We start from the raw sequence: 21,763 nt of genomic DNA, 5'->3' as shown, positions 1-21,763 counted from the left end.
AATCGAGTAAATTTTTGAATTCGAATAAATCAAATATTAATCTATATTATTTTAAATTTCAAATTTATATTATTATTTAGTTTAAAAACTACGTCATTTCAATTTTTTCCCTTTTAAACACTTTCGCTTTACCACCCATCACCCCACCATTTCCCCAAATCAAAAATTTAAAATCCCTAAATCAATTATAAACCCCCCCTAAAATTTTATCTTATTGGCCTTCTTTCTATTTCTCTAGGGCTTTGCTTTAATGGCTCCAATTTTAAGTAGAAGCTTAGTTACTTCATCTTTAGTCTCTCTCCCTTTGATAAACCCCAACAAGGCCTTCAATCTCAGAAACACTTTTGTACCTCTCAATACCCTTAACAAGGCCTTATCTTGCTCTAGATTGAGGTGGAAACTTGAGAAGAGAAACAACCAGATAGTGGTTTAATGTGAGGCTTCAGTTGTAGCTGAGAAAGAGGCTGAAATGTCCTCCAGGGAGAAATTTGAGTACCAAGTAGAGGTGTGTTTCTTCTACTTTTCCTAGTTTTACTCTTCTAATTATGCTTTTAGTGGAATATTTAGGGATTGACATACTGGTTTTATGAGAAAATTAAGGAAAAAATTATGTTTGTGTGATGTATTACGACACTTGGAAATTACACTAATTATTATTGGATAAAGCTTTAGTTAGATAAAAGTAAATGCTTGTTTATATTGAAAGTTTTTATCCTATATTTTCTATTCCAAAATTAATAGTTTACAAATGGTTGTAGGTTAGTTGACGGTTGGATTTGATTGTTCACAGTCTATACGGTCATAAAAAGGTCTTTTTGAGAGAGCTTGTGAGGTGAGCATATTTTTTCTTGCTAAAACCATGCTCTTTTTAAATGAAGAATTACATTACTTTTAGTTTAGTTGGTTTCCTGTGCGAACGATTGAAAAAGTTTTATTTTTTTCTAGTAATGCTAGAGATGCTTTAGATAAGCTTAGATTCTTAAGTGTGGCTGAACCCTCTCTGCTTGAAGATTCGAGTGAACTAGAGATACACATCAAACCTGATTCAGATAATGGGATTATCACTATAATGTATTTTTTATCACCTTCTTGGAAAAATTGATACGAATAGGATTCATTAAAATAAATAAATTTATTTTAAAAGATATGGGGATTGGAATTACCAAAGAAAAGCTTATTGACTGTCTTGGAACAATTGCTCAAAGTGGTATTTCCAAATTTCTTAAGGCTCTTAAGGGAAATTCTTTTGTATTTTGTAAGTAACTCTCTCCTTTTAGAATAAAGGAAAAAAAGTGTCTTGGCCACTTACTTAGCATCTCATTATTTGTAGGAAAATAAGGATCTACGGGCATACAATGGTTTGATTGGGCAATTTGGTGTTGGATTCTATTATGCTTTTCTTGTTGCTGAAAAGGTAACATGTTGTCAGCTTAATGATAACCTACATTCTCATCTTCTACTTCATATATGAAGCATTTTCATTCAATAATTTTCAAGCTAATTGGGTTGTTTCTTTATATGTTTCTTGAATAGGTTGTTGTGTCCACAAAGAGTCCAAAGTCAAACAAGCAATACGTTTGGGAAGCTATAGCAGACAGTAGCTCCTATGTGATTAGGTAGAAAAATGATCTAGAAAATCTTCCAGTTCGCGGTACACAAATTACACTTTAAGGGTACATTATCTATTCATTCTTTTTCCTCTTTTACACCCTATTTGAATGGATTTGCATTTGTATGTTTACAAATATTAAAGGAAGATAATAAATATCATTAAGATTTTAATGTAGTGTTTCATGTTAAAAATACAATTGCCTTAGAAATTTTTGGTCCTTCAAATGTACAATTCTTTTGAGTGCCAAATGTCTAAGATATTGTTCTCCTACAATCAGATTACAAGTACGAATTCTTAGATCCCACCAAAATTCCAACTCACTCGAAGAAATACATTCGATTCGGTTCGAATTCCATATCACTTGACTTCATTCAAGAAAATTTTAAATCGAGTTAGGATGATAAAATAGGATTCGTCAATTCGATTAACTCGAAATTTTTTCATTTGATTCAATCAAACGCTCACCCTTAGTATTTGACGAAGTAGAAAGTAATGTTCATGCATCCAAATAGGGAGCTACTTAAAGTTTTCCCATTCCTTAAGGGCTAAGGAGTGAGGCAAGAGATGCCTTCTTCCAAATGATGAACCAGTGGTTCATCTAATACATGAGAGCTACCCCTTCAACTCCGCAACCTCAAATGCACCCTCCTCCCTCGATTATGCCTCTTGTGGCACCCCCATCCTCAAGGTCCTAATCTGATAATCATTAACCGTCCTCTGATTTATAAACTTCGTAAACGTGGAGTGAAAGAGTTTAAAGGCAAGAAAGATGACGATCCTACGAGAGCCAAACATTAGCTAGAAAATACCCTACGAGTCCTTGATGAATTGATGAGTACTCTAGAAGATTGTTTGAGATGTTTAGTATCTTTGCTGTAAAAGGAAGCCTATCAGTGGTGGGTAACTCTGACATTTGAGACTCCTAAAGATTGGGTAAGATGGAAATTCATTCAGATCGAATTTGAAAAGAAATATATCAGTTTGTTATACCTAGAGAAGAAGAAACAAGAATTCATAGAATTGAAATAGGGGGACATGATAGTGGTAGAATATGAGCAGGAATTTGTTCGCCTTAGCAAATATGCCACAAAACTTGTATTTACCGAAGCTAAAATGTAATGTCCCGTTTTTTAGTAGTGTCAGAAACAGTGGTTTTGGGACCACAATTTCAACATGTGAAGTCATATTTTATTAGTTAATCAATGTTTATGGAATTACATTATGGTCGTATTAAATTTTGGCAAAGAAATTTTAATGTTTACTTGGTTAATGTAAGAAAAAGTATCAAATTGAAATAGATGAAAAATTGGTCATAATTGGATTTTTAATGATTAGTTAATTAAATATGGAAAGGGGAAGGGGACATAGGGTGTAATTAGGCCTTATATGCTTTCGTAAATGGTTAGAAAGGTTTATTGTTAAATGTTTTATATGTTAATTATATGACATTAACCAAAATATTATAATAATAATAAACAAATAAAAGAAAGAAAGAAAAAAGTTACCATCATCTTTATTTTCTCTTAAACAACTGAAAACTCCATGGAAGCAATCTCCACGCATTCGGTCTTCTCTTGGGAGCTTGCATTGTATGATATTTGACTTTATTTTTAGTAATTTTTATGTTTTTGGGATCGTTGCAACTAGGTCCAACTAATCCATAGCTTCGTTTTAGAAATTGTTAAGAATTTTGAAAAGTACCATTGATGAATTCATGATATTATAGATGTTAATTGATGAGATGGAAGCTATAGTTGTTGATTTGAATTAGTTTATTAAGTGATTTTTGTTAGTTTTTAGTTCAAGGGTTAAATTGTTGAAATGTTAAAACCTCATGTTATAATTGTGAAATAGTGATATTTTAAGGACTATTTTGAAGTTTTAAATGTTCGGCTGGATGTAGTGTTTTTCATAGTGGTTAATTTAATGATAATCGGGTTAATGGACTAAATTGTATAAAGTGTAAAAGTTAGGGGTAATTGTGTAATTTTTATAAATATAGATGTACAAATTTTAAAATTTATTAATATATGAAATTAAGCTAATAAATGAAATAAATTATATTTTATATCAAAATTGTATTGATTTACGAGGAAAAGGAAGGTAGCAGAATAACCCTTGAACTTCTGCAATTACTGTAATTTAGCCCAAGTAAGTCCATAGTATTTCACTGTGTAAACTTAATTTGCTAGTGAATTATATTAATGTTCCCTAGTTAATTGATGTATATATGCATATAGTTGAAATTACTTTGGATAATTATAAAACTGTGAGAGTTACAAATATTTTTGTATCTATGAAATTGATAAATATTATTAGTAGTGTTTTCCTTGTAATTGTAATAAAATTATGTGAGAATGAAATGAATTTAAGTATGTATACATAAATGAAGAAAGTATTACTAATACGCACATTTGTGCCCCTGAATGCACGTACGTGCCTCTATTTGTACTTTGGTACCCCTGTTTGTACTTCGATACCCCTAAATGCACATATGTGCCCCTGTTTGTACTTTGGTACCCCTGAATGCACATAAGTGCCCCTGGTTGTACTTTGGTACCCCTGAACGGACATCCGTGCTTTGAATGCACTCTAGTGCCTTGATATTACATCATTGATACCCTTGAAAGTGGAATATTGACCTACTGTATAATTTGAGTTCAATTAATTTAAAGAAAAAGTTATATTATGTCGTTACAAAGCTGTGTAAGCTTACGGCTTTCTTTCTATTGTTTTTTTGTAGACAATCATTGCTGACCGTTCAGAAGGATCGACCACAAAGCTTGCATTATCACATATATCTTGGTAGCTTTTGCATCTTATTTTGGGTTGTGACATGTATATAGTTTTTTTTATTTGAAAGAGAGTTGGTATTAATGGTTATGGATGTTATAAAAAAATTAAGTAGTTATTTGAAAGTGTCATGTAGTTTTACAATATGAAATCTATATGTATATATTGATGATTATCAAGTGGTGTGTTTGGTTTAGAAATGCTTGTATGTGAAGTTAAGATGGTTGATATGATTATGCTTGTATTCATGCAAATCTTGGTTAAAGTATAATATTAATTTGATTATGAATTGAGGTACCTATGAGCAGTACATTGGTGAGAATATTAGGTTCTTAAGTTTGATGTATTCTAAGTGTGTGTTTTGGTTGATTTGGTCATGGGATGGTTTGTGTTTAAAGTGTACTTTAGTGGGAAATTATTGGCTTGATTTTAGCTTGGTTCATGGGTTGATTTGGAAGCACACGACCTGGTACACGTGCTGTCACATGGCCTTGTGCCACACACGGTCACTCCACATAGTCGTGTGTGCTCTATTAGCTTTAGTGCAGGTTTCACACGGTCTGAGATATGGGCTAAGACACGGCTGCGTGTCTCAAGTCAGTAGGTTACATGGGCTAGCACACAGCCTGGGACACGACCGTGTGAGTCAAGTCAGTGAGTTACATGGTCCATGACATGGGTTGGGACATGGTCATGTGTCCCTACTTTGAATGCTCACACAGTCTGATCTGAGTCACATGACCTGACTACACAGCCGTGTGACCCTTGTTTTCCAAATTTTCAAGTTTTTTTCCAAAAACTTATGTTTTGATACAATTTGATCCCTGAATACTTTCAATCTAACTTTAGGGCTCCGTAAACCTAAAATAAGGCCCATATGAATAATTATTCTATGAATTATTATATGTTTATATTTTAATTGCATATTTGTTCTAAATTAAAATAATTTGTTCCATTTGTTTCTGTAACACTCCGATCCTTATTCTAGCAACAGAGCCGAGATATAGGTGTTACATAAAATGTGTACTTGATTCGAGTGGAGATTGAATGAAGATATACGTATGGTTGTGGGGGCATTAGAGCTGAAAGAATTTGTTGTACTATCAGAATGAGCCCAGAAAATGGAAGATATGAGGAATGAAAAGAAACAAGCGAAGTAAAAAAGTTGAGACACCGGAAAGCACAATATGGCCAGATTTTTCCTGACTCCTCCATCTAAAAAGTCAAGAGATTTTTGAAGTCACTCTTCACTCCTACAAGAAATTCAAGAAGAGAAATGATTAGAAAGAGCTATCACAAGAAGTTTTGAAACACGAATAAACTAGTTTGCGAGCACTATGGTAAAAATTAGTTTGATGAGTGTAGACTGAAAAAGAGAGCCTGCTTCAAATGTGGTTCCAATGATCATTACCTAAAAAACTATCCAGATAAAGTTGAGATTGGTTCAGATCAAGTTACGAAGCTGGTGATAAATCCACAGAGGCTTAGAAAGACCAGGAACTGGTGGTACTGTTGGTGTCAGTTGAGGTGGAACCAGAGATACATCAGTGAGATTCGAGGCTTATGCACCTGCTAGAGCTTATGTTATTCGAGCTAGAGAGGAGGTTATTGCTCCTGATGTTATTGCTAGTACTTTTTCTCTATTTGATAATCTTGGGCATGTATTGATTGACCTTGGGCCAACGCATTCATACGTTTGCACTTCATTAGTAGTAGAAAGAAATATACCAATAGAATTGACAAAGTTTGACGTTTGGGTAACAAACCCATTAGGACAGAATGTTGTCATTAATAAAATTTGTATGAACTGTCCACTAAAAATTTGAGACCATGAGCTTCTAGCTAATTGAATGTTATTGTCGTTTGATGTGTAACACCCCTTACCCGAGACTATTGCCGGAATCGAGCACGAGGCGTTATTTGACTTAACTTACTAGTTCGGAGCACACAAATTTTCTTTTAAAATTAATTCGCTCATGTTCAATCAATATGTCCCTAAAAAGGACCTTCGAGACCCTAAAACATGCAACGAAAACAGTTCGGGTCCAAACCGGAAACATTAAAAATTTTCCGAATACTTAAACAAATCAAAATAAATTATTTTACAATTCACAATAAAAATGTCCACTCGCGTAATAGTCACTAATTTAATTATAAATCGAGTTACAAAAATCAAAATTTAGATCCATAAATTTTTCCTGAAACTAGACTCATATATCTTCTTACCATAAAATTTCCAAAATTTTTGGTTTAGCCAAATAGTACATTTTATTCATTAAAATCTCCCCTATTTCAGTTCCTGATAGTTCTAACCTCTATTCACTAAAATTAATTATCTCATTGTAAAAAATTTAGATAATGTTCTTGTTTGTTTCTTTAGAAAAATAAACTCACTAAGTAATCTAGACTTATAAATTATGACTCATAATTCCTTTTATACAATTTTTAATGATTTTCTAAAGTCAAAATAGGGGACTTCAAAAACCATTCTGACCCTGTCTCACTAAAATTCAAATATATCACAATATATAATTTCTTTTCCTACACCGTTTCTTTTATGTGAAAATAGACTCGATAAGATTTAATTATATATCTCATTCACTCTCTAATTCTATTTCTAATATTTTTGGTCATTTAGGCATACATAACACCAAAACATGTTCTTAAATAGTCATTTCAATAACTAATCATTATCGAGCGTTTACATGCTATTCATTAGCCATATCATAAAAACACATACAAAATGACTAAGTCCCTATACATGTCATAACTTAAAACATTTCAAACCATAAAATACCGAGTTGATCTGTTGATAGTGTGAAACGATCTCCGACGCCCTTAAGATCCCTGAATTGGCTTGGCGATACTATAAGAAAAGAAAAATAAAGGGAGTAAGCATAAAGCTTAGTAAGTTTACAAGCAAATAAATAACAACATTTATCATAAATAATTATACTCATAAATTATCATAAAGTGTCATGTCTTTGCTTCTTCCTTACTTACTCTCTTACTTGTTCACTTACTTGTTTACTTAAATAACTCATGATTATAATTTCTCCTCCCTTACTGAAATTTCTTTCTTAAGATAACTGAAATATTCTTAACCCTTATAACTCACCTGAATCTATTTATTATGCTTTTACCTGAACTTTCTTGTAACATAGTCTATTTACTAGCCCGTTGAACCACTTGGAATACTAAGGATACTCAGGTCTCCTATCTGATAATAACATGCCAAAGCCATATCCTAGACATGGTCTTACATGGGATGTTTCCTGTACTGCAAATGTCATATCCCAGATATGGTCTTACACATGAGAGTTCTCATATCGTTGCCCATGCCATGTCCCAAACATGGTCTTACAGGAGACCTCTCATCTCGGTGCCAACGCCATGTCCCAGACATGGTCTTACATGGGACCTCTCATAACCTCAATAATGCCAATGCCATGTCCCAGACATGGTCTTACATGGGATCTCATTCCTTTAATGTCATGACATTTGTATCAGATACATTCCTAATGTTTCAACGGGACTTTTTAACACTGATTCTCTATCATCTCGTACTTGAGTCAACATTAAATAATTTCATGAAATAAATATATAATTTTTGGAAAATAACAACATTAATAAAAATTATTGAAATATTGCATTTATTTACCGTAAACTTACCTCGGTACGAAATACGATCAAATCTAGCAAACTTATTCCTCAACCTTTTTCTTTCCCCAGTCTAACTTTGAATTTCGTTCCTCTTGATCTATAATATCAAATTTAGTTTATTTAATACTCACATTCATCAAAACAGTCCTTGACTCAAAATTTGGCAAAATTATGATTTTACCCCTAAATTTTTGCATATTTACACTTTTTCCCCAAAGCTCGGAAATAAACTTCATCCCTTATTCTTATGTTTTATGACATGTTGAACATCTTTCCCGTCTATGGCAACATCAAATTCACACTCTAACATTTACTTATGAACATTAGGTATTTTTACCGATTATGTCGTTTTACTCGTTTTCATTTAAAATCGCCTAGCAAAAGTTGTTTAACATAATTTCAAGCTTCATATTCTATCATAAAAAATCAAAATAAACATATTTCACCTATGGGTATTTTTCCAAATGTGAACCCTAGCATGAATTAATGGTAGAATAAGCTAAATCGAGCTACAATGATCTTAAAAATGTAAAGTACATTAAAAACAGGGCAAAGATGGACTTACTATGAAGCTTGGAAGCTTGAAAAAAACCCTAGCCATGGCTTCCATGACATATTCGACCATATGGAGAAGGTTGACAAGAAATTTGGCTTTCATTTTGTCTTTTACTCCATTTAATTACCAATTTACCAAAATGCCCCTAACTTAAAATTATCCTATTTCACTTTTCTCATGTCCATTCTTGTTCACAATTTAACCAATGGTATAATTACCATTTAAGGACCTCCAATTTAAAATTTGATAACAATTGGGCACCTCTAGCTTCTAGAACTCAAGTTTTGCACTTTTTACAATTTAGTCCTTTTGACTAAATTCAGTGCCCAAACGTCAAAATTTTTGAACTAAATTTTCACGAAATCATTCCTTAAAGTTTTAGACCATAAATATATAATAAAAATAAATTTTTCCTTGTCAAACTTGTGGTCCCGAAACCACTGTTCCGACTAGGCCCTGTTTCGGGATGTTACATGATGAGTTAGATATAATTCTCGATATAGATTGGTTAAATTTACTTAATGTTGTGGTTAATTTTAAATAGAAGAGAACCTCACTACAATATAAGGATGGTGAATTGATAAATGTTAAGGCCTACAAATCTAACTGTTCGACTAATATAATATTAGCTATGTCAATTCGAGAATTGATCAGAAAAGGGTGTGAAATGTTCTTAGCTTATACTCTGGATACTAGAGTGTCGCAATCCAAAATAGATCAAGTTCTGACAGTTTGAGAATTCACATATGTGTTTCTCAAAGAGTTGTCAGGTTTATCGCCTAAAAGAAAGGTTGAATTTGTGATTGAAGTAGCACTCAGTACTACTTTGATTTCTATTGCACCATATTGAATGGTTTTGATTGAATTGAAAAAAATTAAAAGTTCAGTTGCAAGAACTTTTAGATTGTGAATTTATTCAGCTGAGTGTGTCACCTTGGGGAGCTCAAGTGCTGTTTGTGAAAAAGAAAGACAAAACCTTAAGATTGTGTATTGACTACTGATAGTTGAATAAAGTCACCATAAAGAACAAATATTCGTTACCCCGAATCGATAATTTGTTTGATCAGCTGAAATGAGCAGCCGTGTTTTCTAAAATTGATCTTTGATCTAGTCATTACCATCATAAAGTTAAAGAACCAAATGTGTCAAAAATTGTCTTTCAAACTTGATACGGACATTATGAGTTTCTAGTAATGTCGTTTGGGATTACTAATGCTCCAATCACTTTTATGGATTTGATGAATAGAATTTTTTAGCCGTACCTGAATTGGTTTGTAGTTGTGTTTATTGATGATATATTGATTTACTTGAAGAATGAAAATGATCACGGCCAACAATTGAGAACAGTGTTACAGACTTTGCAAGAAAAGCAGTTATATGTGAAGTTCAGCAAATGTGAATTGTAAAAGGATTATCACTTAAAGGTATCTGAGTAAAATCTCAACTATTGTGAACTAGAAACCTTCGAAGAATTCCATTAAAGTATGAAGTTTTTTGGGATTGGCCGGATATTATCGATGATTTGTAAAAGGATTCTCGATGATAGCTTTTCCATTAACAAAGTTGCTACAAATGAATGTTAGTTTTTTTTTGGTCTGAAAAATGCCAACAGAGTGTTGAACAGTTGAAAAAAATGTTAACTGCGATTTTAACTCGACCTGAATCTGGAAAAGAATTTGTGTGTTCAGCAATACTTCACTTAACGGTTTGGGTTGTGTATTGATGCAAGAAGGAAAAGTGATTGCTTATGCTTCTCAGTAGCTTAAGCTACACGAGAAGAATTATTCTACATATGATCTGGAACTTGCAGCAATGGTTTTTTCTTTGAAGATTTGGAGACACTACTTGTACGGGGAAAAATGTCATATTTTTACATATCACAAAAGCTTAAAATACTTGCTGACATAGAAAGAATTGAATTTGAGACAACGTAGATGACTTGAATTGCTTAAAGACTATGATCTGATTATAGATTATCATCTTGGAAAAGTTAATGTTGTAGCCGATGCCCTGAGTCGAAAGTTCTTGTTTTCTTTAAAAGTGATGAATACCTGTTTGACTTTGGAGCAAGACGATTCTATTTTAGCTGAATTGAGAGCTAAACTTGTTTTTTTTCCAGAAGATCCAAGAGTTGTAAAAAGATGATTCTAAGTTCCAAGCAAAATGAAAACTCGTTGAAAATAATCAAACCACCAAGTTCAGTGCTAATTATAATGGGAGCCTATACTTTTGGAACTGTTGACACCATTTTTTTGATGAAACGGGGTCGACTTGGATTTTAAAAAATGAAAACGAAAATGGGAGTCGCCACCAATCCTTTTTTGATGAGGTGTGATCGGTTACCTCGTAAAATGGTTGTTTTTAATAAACGATTTGATTTTATTAAAACAACGAGTTTGGTCTACGAAATCCAAAAAACGGGTTCAGGAGTCGGTTACGCACGGGGAAGGATTAGCACCCTCGATACGCCCAAAATTAGTACCTAGTTGATTACTTAATGTCTTGGTGTCGAAAATTAAAAACTCAAAAAGAATTTAAAAATACGATCCCTCTTTATATTGTTTTACCTTAAAAAATTACTCGAATAAATCAAAATGAAAAATGCCTCCTTATCTCGAATTAACAAGATGTCACATTCAATAAGTTAGGACACGACACCTCGTATTTTTGAGAGTAAGCTTGCCTTTTATTTTTAAACCTTATTTATTTCAATTTTAAAAGGATATTTGGTTACTTAGAATCAACGAAGAAAATCGAAACCCAGTAAGTTAGGGCACGATTTATCGAATTTTCTAAATATAGAATATTGCCTTTATTTTTTGAAATTTTATGTGTTTGAAATTTAAAAGGATATTTTGTTATTTGGGTTTAACGAGAAAATCGAGACCCAGTAAGTTAGGGTACAATTTCTCGAATTTCCAAAATGCAAAATATTGCCTTATTTAGCAAAATTCATTTTAAATAATAGCGGGTAATCTATTTGAAGGTATGCATTTATCTCACTTAGAATAAAATAAAGCAATCTAAATTGGATAACTATGTCGAAGTTTAATTTACAATACAAGGACGTGAACTAATCAATACAATAATAAACATAGAGTAATGATACATGAATAAAATTATACCAATGGCACACACAATGAAAATAATCACTCAACACACATTATTTAAACATCATTATTAATAAAAAAGGGATGAATAAAGTAAATAACATATATAACAATTTCAAAATAAGTGGTATAGAGCAAATTAAAATAAATAAAATGTAGAGCAAATTTAAAATAATAATAAATGAATCTTGAACAAATAATAAAAAATAAAAATAGAAAAAACAACCATATGCGAAACAGTTTAAAAGTATTATATATGAGAAATTTTAAAATAAATAATAACATATGTATACGTACATAAAAAATTTTGAAAGATGTTCATACATGAGTTTATAAGAAATAATATATATACATATAAATAAATTTAATGTAGAACAACTTCAAATAAATAATAAATATAAAAACTTAAAATAAGTAACGATAAAAGAACATTTTCTACAAATAAATAAATTAAATAAACCAAGGATGAGGTTGAAATAGAATTAAAAATCGAGGCTTTAATTGCAAAATTATAAACAGTTTGCAAGGGGACTGAAATAAGATGCGCTGATGACATGAGGGACCTTTAGGGAGATATTCCCCACCCCCAAACACAGTGAGAGTCTGCGCATGGTCCAAGGACCAAATTGAAACAGACGCCATATTTGCAGCCCAAATCTAAAAGAAATAAAGAGTTATATTGCACCTCAACGCAAGATGGAAGGACTAAATGCATAAATTACCCATTAGGGCAAAGCATGCACAAGATCCCCCATCAAACGGCGCCGTTACTGGTTAATAAAACCCAAAATGTTTTTTTTTTATTTCACTTTTCAGATTTGCTAAAACGAAAACAGAAAGAGCCTCTCCTTTTTTTTGAAAAAACCCCTTTCTTTCAAACACCCAACCCTTGGGTTTCTTAACACCTGGAGCGCCACCGCCACAGCCACAAAGACCGACGACCGACGATGAAGGAGAGACCCCCTGGCGGCACGGTCACGGCCAACTCCGGTGAGTTTCTCTTCCCCTTATTTTTTGCTTTTGATTTTATATAGTTATTTAAAATAGATTTGCAAAAGAAAGGAAAAAAAGAATAAAACAAACAAATAAATAAATAAAAACTTGGAGGAAATAACAAAGATTTAACCCTTTAAAATTTCTATTCAGCTTTTGATTTCTGATGTGGGTTTTTTTTACAAAGAAAATCGGAGAGCCTTATAATGGTTTCATTTTTGGCTTTTATAACCGAACTACATGTTCTCTTCTATTTTTTGTCTTTTTCGTTTGTCTGTTACTTTTGTTGTCTTCTTGCTTGCGTGTTGCAGGTGGTGTCAGAGGGCGTCAGACGTATGGGTGGCCGGTGATAGGCTGGAGGCGTGGCAGATGAGGAGGCCACGTGAGGCATGCGACGGCCAGCTAGGGTTTGCTGTTGAAATTTTGCTGAAAAATGTTTTAGATTTTGGGCCATTTGGGCTTTAGGGTTTTGATTTGTTTGGGTTTAAATTTTGGGTCAGATTTTGGGTTTGTAAATGGATTGTTACTTTTGGGTTTATTATTTGAGTTATTTTGTTGGTATGGGCCTGGGCAAAATGGGTCGTACAGCTGCCCCTCTTTGCTCGTTGTCGTGTAACGAGAACAGAGCAAAAACTAAGAAGGCCAATTTTGCCCGGTCTCACCGAGTCTTGACTTTATGGTGCTTATCTTCTTCAAGTAACCTCATTTCAGTCCACTGCGTCTTCTTGCTTTGATCCACTTCACGGCAACTTCAAAAAGAGATATACTTGTGGCTTTAATCCACTCTGCTACAACTCCATGGGGATGAGATTGGTTTTTTTTGTCTGCTCCACTGATGCTTAGGGAGATAAGACTGGATGTGATCTGCTCCACTACTGCTTAGGGAGATAAGATCTGTGGTTTTGTCCGCTCCGCTACTGCTTAGGGAGATAAGACTTGATGCGATCTACTCCACTACTGCTTAGGGAGATAAGATCTGTGGTTTTGTCCACTCCGCTACTGCTTAGGGAGATAAGACTTGATGCGATCTGCTCCATTATTGCTTAGGGAGATAAGATCTGTGGTTCTGTCTGCTCCACTATTGCTTAGGGAGATAAGACTTGATGCGATCTGCTCCACTACTGCTTAGGGAAATAATATCTGTGGTTCTTTCGTCTGTTCCACTACTGCTTAGGGAGATAAGACTTGATGTGATCTGCTCCACTACTGCTTAGGGAGATAAGATCTGTGGTTCTGTCTGCTCCACTATTGCTTAGGGAGATAAGACTTGATGCGATCTGCTCCACTACTACTTAGGGAGATAAGATTTGTGGAGATAAGACTTGATGCGATCTGCTCCACTACTACTTAGGGAGATAAGATCTGTGGTTCTGTCTGCTCCACTATTGCTTAGGGAGATAAGACTTGATGCGATCTACTCCACTACTGCTTAGGGAGATAAGATCTGTGGTTCTGTCTGCTCCACTATTGCTTAGGGAGATAAGACTTGATGGGATCTGCTCCACTACTGCTCAGGGAGATAAGATCTGTAGTTCTGTCTGCTCCACTATTGCTTAGGGAGATAAGACTTGATGCGATCTGCTCCACTACTACTTAGGGAGATAAGATCTGTGGTTCTTTCGTCTGCTCCACTACTGCTTAGGGAGATAATACTTGATGTGATCTGCTCCACTACTGCCTAGGGAGATAAGATCTGGTTTCTTTGTACTCCACTGTAGTCACAATGAGGTAAAATCTGCCATATTTGATCTGCCCCGCTGTCGATACAAGAGGGCAATATCTGTTATCTTTAGTCTGCTCCACTGTTAGTACAGGAAGGCAAGACTGGCTTCTTTGATCTGCTTCACCGTTAGTACAGGAAGGCAAGATCTGCTATCTTCAACCAGCTCCACTGCAACCGATGGAGGCAAGGTTTTGTTTTCGATCTTCTTCGCTGTTAACGCAGGAATGCAAAATCTGCTATTTTTAACCAGCTCCACTGCAACCGATGGAGGCAAGGTTTTGTTTTCGATCTGCTTCACTGTCAATGCAGGAAGGCAAGATCTGTTGTCTTCAACCAGCTCCACCACAACCGAGAGAGGCAAGGTTTGTGTCTTCGATCTGCTTCGTTGTTAATGCAGGAAGACAAGATCTGTTGTCTTCAACCAGCTCCACCACAACCGAGAGAGGCAAGGTTTGTGTCTTCGATCTACTTCGTTGTTAATGCAGGAAGGCAAGATCTGCTGTCTTCAACCAGCTCTGCTACACCCAAGAGAGGCAAGGTTTGTGTCTTCGATCTGCTTCGCTGTTAATGCAGGAAGGCAAGATCTGCTATCTTTAACTAGCTCCACTACAACCGGTGGAGGCAAGGCTTTGTTTTCGATCTGCTTCGCTGTTAATGTAGGAAGGCAAGATCTGCTTCTTTAACTAGTTCCACTACAACCGATGGAGGCAAGGCTTTGTTTTCGATCTGCTTCGCTGTTAACGCAGGAAGGCAAGATCTGCTATCTTTAACTAGCTCCACTACAACCGATGGAGGCAAGGCTTTGTTTTCGATCTGCTTTGCTGTTAATGTAGGAAGGCAAGATCTGCAACTTCATTGATCTGTTCTCTGGGGAACATGACCTGTAGAATCCATTTTATGGACCTATTTATGCTTAGTGTTTAGGATGACATGACCAGAATAAATCAAATGCTCCTAACTAGATGTGTATGAATGATATTTGCATGAATGTAGAATGTCATGAGAATGATCCCTTTTAATGTTTGGGTTGTCATTCCTCGTTGTTCATCACGGTTCCATCACTTATGTTTTCTCGTTTAGCAAGTATCTTTGACAGAAGATTCAAATAAATAGTCTCAATTTAGACTATCCTTTTTCAAATATTTTCAACCCTCAAGTTTGGTCAGTTCTAAACAATAGTCCTGTTTCAGGTCATCGTATTATTTAGAAACTTTCAGAGTAATATACAGAACTTCTTCTGCATGAGTATTGTCAATCCATTAATTGTTATTTCAATGAAAAATGCTTGAAAATGATTATCAAAATGGACAAAATGAAATTTTGTTGAGAGTAAAGCTCTAAACAAACAAATCAATCAAGACAGCAAATTTTGCTGAGATACGAGATGTATAAGATGAAAAAGATTATCACAATGGATAAGATGAAAATTTGTTGAGAGCAAAGCTCTTAAATGAACAAATTAATCAAGATAGCAAATTTTGCTAGAATACAAAATAAAAATAAATTAATCAAGATGGCGTATTTTGTCAAAAATACAAAAATGAATCAAATGGAAATAGGTGCCCCAGATATCATAGCATGAGCTTCTCTGCCCCAAACTTATTGAGGACCCTTTTGAACTTGATATGTGTCTCGAAGTCTTAGAAGACTTTGTTGATGCCCCAAGATGTAGCATCTCTCCTTCTTATTAATTCAGAGAGGACAAGACTACCACATGCCCCAACTTTGATCAAAATTTGAACTGCCCATTCCTGGGTTTTCAATTCAAAACCCTTTGGTCCTAAGGCGCCCTTTGCGGGTTTTCACCTTGGCCTCTCCCTTTTTTTTGTTCTCGTTTTTCTTTTTTTCTCTTTTTTTTCCAAGTGAAGTATTTATTACTTGAATCAGAATTCTCAAGATTAGGCAGGTTCTTGCCGTTCATATTGGTTAATATCGATGCTTTTTCAGATAAGGCCTTCCACATAAGGTCCTTTCCAGTTTGGCATTCATTTTCTTCTGAAGTCCTTTTGTATGGCAAGGATCTTCTTCGATATCAGGTGCTCCTCATAGAATTCTCTGGAGTGAACCTTTTTGGCGAGCTCGCATCATTCGCCTTTGTTACATTTGACCATGACGGATAGCTTTCAACCTTTTCTCTTCAATCAAATTTTAACTGATCATATCAGGCCTGGATTCATTCTGCTTTATCCAACTTCAGCTCTGACAAGACTCGAAAGGAAGGAGTATCAACTTCGTTGGGTAGAATTGTCCCTATTCTATATGCCAATGAGAAATGAATTGCCCCGGTAGAGGTTTTTTTTTTGCCTCCATTGACATGGTGTTAATCTTGAACAGACTGCAAACTTCTGATATCGTGCTGTTGTTCAAATTCAATGCATCGTCTGATATGAGCCTTTTGGCATTCTATACTGACATATGATTTCTTTTTTAGGAATTTACTGACTGTCAACTTTGCGATATTGGCATATGAAACAACCTCTACCCACTTGATGAAGTAATCGACGACCACAAAGATGGATCGATGACTGCCAGAAGCTTTTGGCGAGGTCGGCCTAATGACATCCATGCCCCTTATAGGGAAATTCCATGGAAAAGCCATAATATGAAGAGATAAAGGAAGCACATAAATCTTGTCTCCGTAAATTTGGCCCTTGTTGCGTTTCTTGGTATAACTGATGCAATCCCCTTCCATGGTGGACCAGCGGTACCCAAATCTCATGATTTGCTTGGCCATTGCAAAACCATTAGCACGTGTTCTTCAGACACTCGTATGGACCTCGTCCAAGATCTTCTTAACCTCAAGAGCGTCCACACGTCTTAGTAGCTCAGGCATATCTGAAAACATCTTTGAATTCTTAGAGTAACTCAATGATGTCTCGCTTTGTCTCTGTGGTGCTACAAGCTCTAATCTTCACCTTTTTCTCTTCTCCTAAGCTCACAATTCCCCACTAAATTTTTTTGTAAGGTTGGATCTATTTTTTGACTTGCCTTACCATCTTTAACAAATCAGGAGATAAACTACAGTCTTGATCATCTTTGAAGTCTTGAGGATCCTCTAGACACATATCTTGCTCGAAATAAAGTTCTGAGTCAATAGCAGTGTCGCTCATATCATTGATATCTGGAGACCTGTTCTAGGGACGAAGGAAGACTCAAAGAGCTAATGAATCAACCGGTAATTACCTGTGTGATATAAGTATGAATGAACTGGAAGGAAAAAAATAATATTTGCCAAAACAAGACACAAAGATGTATTTTGTTGAAATAAAGAATAGTGGACATGTGCCCTTTTCACAAAAGGATTTTCTATTGCTCCCAGGCTTAGAGCAATAAGAGCGTTCCAAATATTACTCTGAACTGGCCCTAAAAAACACATGAATCTCCTCCACAGTCCAGTTGTTTAGAACGTTTCTGGGGATGTAGAAACAAATCCCTGATAGGTTTTTTTAGTTCCTTCTTCAAAGGCACAAACATCTTTACTTTCCAAGCCATCGATATATTCAAAGAATTCCAATTCTTTTTTATCTATCTGGCTCTGTACTAAAGTTCTGAACTCAATACACTTTTGGATTTTAGGAAATTTATTGTATGCAATGAAATGTAATGTTAATGAATGAAAAGATGCTTGCAATGAAATGTAATGCAGATGCATAAATGCAAAAAGAGCATGCAATGAAATGTAAAGCAGATATATGAATGCAAAAAGAGACATTGATTCTTGGTTCAATTCTATTAGAACAACTTGACTAGAAAACAAATCTCTTTACATAAAGCGGATATATATACGACTTTGCCGTCATAGGCGGGGACATTCGATCCTCTTCTCCATTCGAGCGTTAAGATAAATATCACGATCTCTTCAAAGGACGTCTCTTCTGTCTCCCTTTTGCTTGATCCGGGCCACGACTCGTTAATCACTTATCCTCGTGACGCTCGTTGGCATCTCTTTTAAGAAAGTTCAGCGGCTCTCGAATAATCTTCGCCAGCTTGAGTCTTCGGGCAATGGAACAATGGTTGTGTAGTCCTCCATTAAACTATCATCCTTATCTTATCGTGTTTTCTTGGACCATATTCAGACAACCGTACTATTATCCACTTTATCAAGAAACCCATTTCCTTATGACAGGCTCTCTATTTAACAACCGAACGCGAATCAACCCTCTTTTTTTTATGATGAAAATGCAATGCAATCATAACCAAAACAAAAGAAAACAGGTTAGTTCAAAGCAAAAGCAAGCAATAATAAATAGAACACATATTCGGGTGGCCACTAGGGGTTTGAAGTGGCCCTACCTAGGGTAGGCTCCTAAAGCTCATTATATGCGGTTTGGTTCTAAAGCAATGGCACCCGAACCAGTAGATTCCTCGATCCTCACCCATTATAGGCTCATACGGACCGAGTTCGGTTCAGGGGAATACATTTCCCTATGGCTGCACGGAGATGAAAATCTCACGAAGACATAGGTACGGATATATCCCGGAAGCGATTCACTATCCCATGCGGAGGTGAAAACCTCACGAAGGCGTAGTTTCTCACTCCCACTTAGAAGGGTGTGACCCACGGTCATGCAATGCAATGCAGCAGTATACCAAGCTTAAACTACCACAGCAATCAAATCATAATGATAAGACGAATAAAATGAAATGAAAGGATCATAAATTTAAACCCAATCTTTAATTTTCGACGAAAAGACAAAAAGTAATCAACTCGTGGCCTGACTCTCTTATTCTGGTTCCCCAGCGGAGTCGCCAAGCTGTTGACACCATTTTTTTGATGAAACGGGGTCGACTTGGATTTTAAAAAATGAAAACGAAAATGGGAGTCGCCACCAATCCTTTTTTGATGAGGTGTGATCGGGTCACCTCGTAAAATGGTTGTTTTTAATAAACGATTTGATTTTATTAAAACAACGAGTTTGGTCTACGAAATCCAAAAAGCGGGTTCGGGAGTCGGTTACGCACGGGGAAGGATTAGCACCCTCGATACGCCCAAAATTGGTACCTAGTTGATTACTTAATGTCTTGGTGTCGAAAATTAAAAACTCAAAAAGAATTTAAAAATACGATCCCTCTTTATATTGTTTTATCTTAAAAAATTACTCGAATAAATCAAAATGAAAATGCTTCCTTATCTCGAATTAACAAGATGTCACATTCAGTAAGTTAGGACACGACACCTCGTATTTTTGAGAGTAAGCTTGCCTTTTATTTTTAAACCTTATTTATTTCAATTTTAAAAGGATATTTGGTTACTTAGAATCAACGAAGAAAATCGAAACCCAGTAAGCTAGGGCACGATTTATCGAATTTTCTAAATATAGAATATTGCCTTTATTTTTTGAAATTTTATGTGTTTAAAATTTAAAAGGATATTTTGTTATTTGGGTTTAACGAGAAAATCGAGACCCAGTAAGTTAGGGTACAATTTCTCAAATTTTCAAAATGCAAAATATTGCCTTATTTAGCAAAATTCATTTTAAATAATAGCGGGTAATCTATTTGAAGGTATGCATTTATCTCACTTAGAATAAAATAAAGCAATCTAAATTGGATAACTATGTCAAAGTTTAATTTACAATACAAGGACGTGAACTAATCAATACAATAATAAACATAGAGTAATGATACATGAATAAAATTATACCAATGGCACACACAATGAAAATAATTACTCAACACACATTATTTAAACATCATTATTAATAAAAAAGGGATGAATAAAATAAATAACATATATAACAATTTCAAAATAAGTGGTATAGAGCAAATTAAAATAAATAAAATGTAGAGCAAATTTAAAATAATAATAAATGAATCTTGAACAAATAATAAAAAATAAAAATAGAAAAAACAACCATATGCGAAACAGTTTAAAAGTATTATATATGAGAAATTTTAAAATAAATAATAACATATGTATACGTACATAAAAAAAATTTGAAAGATGTTCATACATGAGTTTATAAGAAATAATATATATACATATAAATAAATTTAATGTAGAACAACTTCAAATAAATAATAAATATAAAAACTTAAAATAAGTAACGATAAAAGAACATTTTCTACAAATAAATAAATTAAATAAACCAAGGATGAGGTTGAAATAGAATTAAAAATCGAGGCTTTAATTGCAAAATTATAAACAGTTTGCAAGGGGACTGAAATAAGATGCGCTGATGACATGAGGGACCTTTAGGAAGATATTCCCCACCCCCAAACGCAATGAGAGTCTGCGCATGGTCCAAGGACCAGATTGAAACAGACGCCATATTTGCAGCCCAAATCTAAAAGAAATAAAGAGTTATATCGCACCTCAACGCAAGATGGAGGGACTAAATGCATAAATTACCCATTAGGGCAAAGCATGCACAAGATCCCCCCATCAAACGGCGCCGTTACTGGTTAATAAAACCCAAAATGTTTTTTTTTTAATTTCACTTTTCAGATTTGCTAAAACGAAAACAGAAAGAGCCTCTCCTTTTTTTTTTTGAAAAAACCCATTTCTTTCAAACACCCAACCCTTGGGTTTCTTAACACCTGGAGCGCCACCGCCACAGCCACAAAGACCGACGGCTGACGATGAAGGAGAGACCCCCCAGCGGCACGGTCACGGCCAACTCCGGTGAGTTCCTCTTCCCCTTATTTTTTGCTTTTGATTTTATATAGTTATTTAAAATAGATTTGCAAAAGAAAGGAAAAAAAGAATAAAACAAACAAATAAATAAATAAACCGGGAGGAAATAACAAAGATTTAACCCTTTAAAATTTCTATTCAGCTTATGATTTCTGATGTGGGTTTTTTTACAAATAAAATTGGAGAGCCTTACAATGGTTTCATTTTCGGCTTTTATAGCCAAACTACATGTTCTCTTCTATTTTTTGTCTTTTTCGTTTGTCTGTTGCTTTTGTTGTCTTCTTGCTTGCGTGTTGCAGGTGGTGTCAGAGGGCGTCAGACGCATGGGTGGCCGGTGATAGGCTGGAGGCGTGGCAGACGAGGAGGCCACGTGAGGCATGCGGCGGCCAGCTAGGGTTTGTTGCTGAAATTTTGCTGAAAAATGTTTTAAATTTTGGGCCATTTGGGCTTTAGGGTTTTGATTTGTTTGGGTTTAAATTTTGGGTTTGTAAATGGACTGTTACTTTTGGGTTTATTATTTGAGTTATTTTGTTGGTATGGGCCCGGGCAAAATGGGCTCGTACAGGAACCGTTTGTGTGTAACAAAGAATTCAGAGTTGAAACGAGACATTCTGCACGAAGCTCACAATAGTGCTTACACGATACATCTGAACAACAATAAGATGTATAATGATTT

General features: G+C 34.9%; 1 pseudogene; it reads left to right on the top strand.

Annotated features, from left to right (window-relative positions):
• The first annotated feature begins 250 nt into the window (after positions 1–250).
• LOC107910942 (heat shock protein 90-5, chloroplastic-like) lies at positions 251–21,481 on the top strand (annotated as a pseudogene).
• The last annotated feature ends 282 nt before the right edge of the window (positions 21,482–21,763 follow it).

The sequence above is a fragment of the Gossypium hirsutum genome, chromosome D09 (assembly GCF_007990345.1).
Source record: "Gossypium hirsutum isolate 1008001.06 chromosome D09, Gossypium_hirsutum_v2.1, whole genome shotgun sequence".
NCBI lineage: Eukaryota > Viridiplantae > Streptophyta > Magnoliopsida > Malvales > Malvaceae > Gossypium > Gossypium hirsutum.
Note: the sequence above shows the minus strand (reverse complement) of the source record. Positions and strands in the feature narration are given on the sequence as shown.